Below are 5,527 nucleotides of genomic sequence, written 5' to 3'. Positions count from 1 at the left end.
GCAGGAGAGGAAGTGCTCTGTGGTCTGACAGGGTGATCGGATATCCCAAGTTGGCGAAGGAAGCCAAAAAAATCAGAAGTATTTGGAAGCAGGAATGTGGCTTTCTACTGGAAAGGGGCTGGAGGGTGAGCTTACCCTCTGGGGAGGAAATTCAACTCTAGCAGGTGTACAGCAGTTCTGGGGAGAGTGCTCGAGGGGAGCAGGGCCAGGACTGTCCTGCTCTGACAGGTCACAGGACACCAGCTTTGGGAGCAATTGAAACTTGAGCTCTGATGATAGCAGTATGTGAGAAACCAGGTGAGGTTATATGACTCCGGGGCTTAGCAGCTATAGGATTGGTTACTGAGCTTGCTTCCAGGTCCCAGATCCTGGAATGACTTTCACTTTATGCCCTTGCCATCAGAGATCACATAACTGAGAACTCATCCTCAGGAGATAAGGATGATTTTCACAGTACATCACCTTTGTGGGAAGGGGCTGTTCAGGTGTGCTTACCGCTGGAGCTTGGGGGGACTTCCCTCCTTTCCTGGCTTGGAAGAAGTAAGGGAGCTCCAGGCTATGTCCACTATTAATAGGTGATCCACTAATCTAGCTAAAGAACCTCAACTTCCAGCAGTGATGAGCCCAGCACACAGTTTCAGGTACACAGAACACCAACAGTCACATGCCTCTTGATTAAGTGACCAGCACAAGGAGGCTGAGAAAGCTACACGCCCAGGCACTCTGGGTACTGGAAGTCACACCAACAGAAATATCCACAGGCTTGGAGGCCCTGGCAGTGCAAAGGTTCCTAATGTGCACATGCTTGCCCTGATGTATACACACCCATTTGGTGTGCACACTCAGATCACCCTGGACTCTACATCCTGCCATGCACCAAGCTTATTCTTTTGCGTAGCCCCCATGTTGAGCAAGTCCCAAAGCTGCTTGGTTTCTTTACTGTGAAAGGAGATTGTCCACATCCCTCTCCTCTTCTTTCTCCTTGACTTTTCTGTTTAGCAGAGAGAGAAGAGGCAGGGGACAGCTATGAATTCATTCCAGAAGCCTGGGAATGGGAGGCTCCAGGAACTCTTAAAAACACTCCATTATAGAATGTAATCAGCTGGAAGGAACATTACAGAGCTCAGTCCATTTGTTTTATTGGTGAAGACCCTTAGGCTGGAAGAAGAAAGAGATTTCTCTGGCTGAGCGGGGCTGAGCCTGAGTTTGGTGATGTGCGTGGGATGGGCAGAGAGAGTACAGGTTCAGTTTAGCTAAAGGGTTTGGTGAGCTCAGGAGACTTACTGACATTTAGTGCTTCCACATGATAGGAGATTGATCAACAGATAACCCCTGAGTATCTGGTTTATACAAGGCATAGACAAAGGAGATGATATATCCTCTTTAAGTCTTAAAATAACTCTTTCCCTCAAAGTGGTTACAATCTAACAGCAGAAATAAATGATTAAGTAAAATATCTGTGATAATTTTTAGGAACAGTACACGAAATTCTTTAGACAGAATATGCTTATGCTTATCAACTAAGAAGCATAAACACTGGATGCTATGATATCAGTAAGCAATACTTGAATATGCAAAAACAAAAAACCAAAAACCAGGTGTGGGTGTCTGGTGAGGTTTCCAGAGACAAAGAGAGAGGACCTGGGAGCCTGAGATAGTGAGTAGTTTTAGTTACTTTTCAGGATCCGTCAGGCCAGGGGGTCAGTGAGAGGCAGGCTCAGGAGGGACTGGGCCATAACGCTGAGGGAAAGCGAGGGGTGGATTCTAGCTGGACACTATTTCCCCAGCTTAGCTGGGGTAAGAGGCAGCAGGGCAGCTCTCACCCTCTTCAATAGCCGACCTGGAGCAGAGCCGAGGAGTTAGTCGGCTGGCAGCCGAAATGGCTGGGCATCTGTGTCTGGGGGAAAGGTGCCAGCCAGCCAGGAAAGGGGAGAATACGCCCACATGTGTACATATATGTCAATATGGGGCATGTGTGTATAGGTCACCCAGCAGAGGGGGAAGTGGTATTGTAACTATGAAAGAAAACAGCACAGAAACCAGGAGAACCCCACTGCCTCCCAAGCTCTCTGTGCCAACTGCCACCTCCGTGGTAAGACGGCAGGATCCCTGGCCCCTCCTGTAGCTCCCGCAGCCACTTGTAGGGTGGCAGGAAGCTCAGTCCATGCCTGGCTTGGTCACAGCTGCCCTGGGCTTCCCTGCTTTCAAGGAGCCCACTCTGCTTACGAGCCAAGAGGACAGGAGGGGAAAAGACTTATCTAGGTCTTCACATTTAATTGTTTTAGGATTCTATGGAGGGAGAGAGCCAAGTCAATACTCAGATTTATCCCAGATTCTTGGATGGACATAATTTTGTAGAGAGCACAGAAAGAGCAAACTTTCTTAATTACATGTTTTGAGTGTTTCCTCTTTGATTCTTATTACGTGCAGAAGAGAGGACTAGGCCATCCACAAGCTTCTATTGAGATGAGGAACCCAGGTTCTTCACCCTAAAATTTTCCTAAACTTTTTCATTAACATTCTTTTTCAAAACATTCATTGAATTATTATTATTATTACAATATATGATGATAGTAGAAAATTGGAAACTGTAGGGGATTATAAAATGAATCCATAATTATCTTCCACCCACAGATCTTTCACAGACCCTCAACATGCCTTCCACACAATGCCCCCATCACATTAAAATGCACCCATAGCCCACATCAACAGTTAACCAGTTGAGATGAAATTGTCTAGCTGAGATAATATTATATTTTGGAGACTTTTGATTAAGTGTTTAGTCATCTTAATTTTGTCTTAAAAAATTTTTGAAGCCAATATATTGTGTTTTCCATATCTGAATTTTTTTTAAAAAATAGAGCTCTTAGGTGTATTGGGAAGATAGCTCCCTGCCACTTGCCTAAGCTTATCTGAAGATTTATTTTCAAAGTTATAAACTCAAGAAGGACACTGTTTTCAAGAAGCATAAAGTTTGCTCTTCAACGGCCAGCCTAACAGTAAAACGCTTGCATGCTAAGGTCACTTAAGTTGTGCCCGACTCTTTGTGGCCCCATGGACTGTAGCCTGTCAGGTTCTTCTGTCCATGGAAGTCTCTAGGCAAGATGACTGGAGTGAATAGCCATTCTCTTCTCCAGGGGATCTTCCTAATCCAAAGATCAAACCCTGGTCTCCTGTGTTGCAGGCAGATTCTTTACCATCTGAACCACCAGGGAAGAAGGAATGGCTATCCACTCCAGTATTCTTGCCTGGAGAATTCCATGGGCAGAGGAGCCTGGTGGGCTATAGTCCATTGGGTGGCAGGGTTGGACACAACTGAGTGACTAATACTTTTAAAATGCTTGCGCCAGAAATAAGTTGTCAATACACTTCTGTACGATGTTATAATTTCCTGGAGATTCACAGAACACTTCCTGAGGAGATGCTTACCCATAACAGACTCCATAGCAAGTTTTAGTGAGTTTCAGGTCACATTAAGGGGATAATATCTTCACAGAAAGAGGTTTAAACTATTCTTCTCTCACAGGCTGAAAGGGTGAGAGCTTCCATTAAAGAGTGTGAGCAAATTTCGTTCCTTTTCGTTCAGTGTGAGTCCTGCCCAAGGACACGTACCTCCCAGGCTGGCTTTGTTTCCACAGAGCTGAAACCCAGAGCTGGTCACAGGTCAAGCACAGCCAGCAAACCACCCATCTGAGATATTGTTGAGTTTTTATATAGTCTATAGGTTCCAGGCACGGTGCCTGTTGTGACTAATGGATAAAAGGTTCTGCCTAGTGAAAAATAACATTACTGTTAGTATTTAAGAGTATATTCTACCAGGACCTCAATATATATAAAATTTTCAGAGTCAACGTATGTTGCCCATATAGTTTTGTGTATTTTTTTTTCCTGGCAGTGCAGCATGTCTGACCAGGGATCAAACCCGTGCCTCTTACGGTGGAAACTTGGAGTCTTAACCACTGGACCACCAAGGAGGTCTCTGGCCCATATAGTTTTAAATACTGTTTTTACTCTGCGTGATTCATCCAGCATTTCCCAAGTAGAGACTGGAGACAGAGGACTATTGTGCCTTTAAGACTCTCTCATACACACAGACACACACACACACACACACACTGTCTAGGCTGTAGCCTCTAAGTGCAGGTTCTGGAACCACAAACCTCTGAGGTAGCAAGGCATAGAGATGGTTCATGTCTATCAGACCTGCATTTCACAGAAGGGGAAACTGAGGCCTGGAGAAGTGACTTGCCCCAGATCAGTGGGTAGTTAGTGCCAGAAGGAGACTCAGGGTAAGATCCCAGGCCCAGATGGGGCTGAAGAAGTTCTTCCTTGCCATGGCCTTCCCACCCCCGGCAGCTGCCAGGGCTCTTTACCCGATTTCCCCATCCAAACTCACTTGGCTGTTTTCCCCTTATTGTGTCGTTGTCACAATGTTGCACAAGCAATTAATTTATAAATTAATAAAGCTCATAGCCATATCACCCAGAAATGATCATTGTTAAAATGCTGCTGCACAATAAATACAAATATATAGAACCAGTAGTTGAGCAGCTGTTCTTTTAAAAAAAATATGAAACAGCTCAGGCACAAAAATTATTATCCATTCATTCAATAAGTTCATTCATTTGTTGAGCACCTACTATATGCTGGGCTCTGTTCTAGGTTTGGGATAGAGTAATTGACAAAGTAGTCCAAGGTCTTGTCCTCAAGGAGTTACCTTCCAGTGAAGGAAGATGGATGATTCATTTTATAAATATAAATATAAAATAGGTTTGATGGTGTTGATTACTATGAAAAGGAAATGAAGCAGAGTAAGGGAGATGGAAAGGGTGAGGGGGATGTTGTTTTGTGTAGGGAAATTAGGAAGGCCTCCCTGAGAAATGACATTCATTCATTCATCCATCCATACACTCAATGGTTACTCATTATTAAGGAAACAGTAGAAAATGAGACATTTCAGGCTGGGCCACGTCACTGCAGACACCTGCTCTGTTCTATCCAAGGGCTTGAAGACTGAATTATTCAGGAAGGGGAGGTTGAGGAAGAGTCATATTACTAACATTTTGATAAAGACTTCAAAGGTCTAAAATTAACCAGTATCTACCTTCCTCCCTCAAAAGAAGACATGTTCAATTTTCCCTGCTCACTGTTCCCATCTTAAATCTTTACCATTTTTTTAAAGTTCACCTTGTTTTCTTTACTTTGCCAAGGTAATCATTATTATTAAAAATGGTTTCAAGTAGTCAATTTATTTAGATCTATTCATATGGTTTCTAAATGTTTACTCACTTTTTCTTACATCTTACTATTTCCTTCTAAGTTCAGTTTTCTTCTTAGGTTCATGCTTCCTTAATAAGGGTCTATAAGGAATTGCCTGGTGATCAAATGGTTAGGGCTCCACACTTTCACTGCCAAGGGCTCTGGTGGTGAAGCCAAAATAAATACATAAGTTAAAAAAATTTTTGAAGGCTCTATAATGGTTAGTTCTGGTTTTGTCATCTGAAGATGAAGATGTCTTTTTTAAATT

Source organism: Odocoileus virginianus, chromosome 1 (assembly GCF_023699985.2).
Source record: "Odocoileus virginianus isolate 20LAN1187 ecotype Illinois chromosome 1, Ovbor_1.2, whole genome shotgun sequence".
NCBI lineage: Eukaryota > Metazoa > Chordata > Mammalia > Artiodactyla > Cervidae > Odocoileus > Odocoileus virginianus.
Note: the sequence above shows the minus strand (reverse complement) of the source record.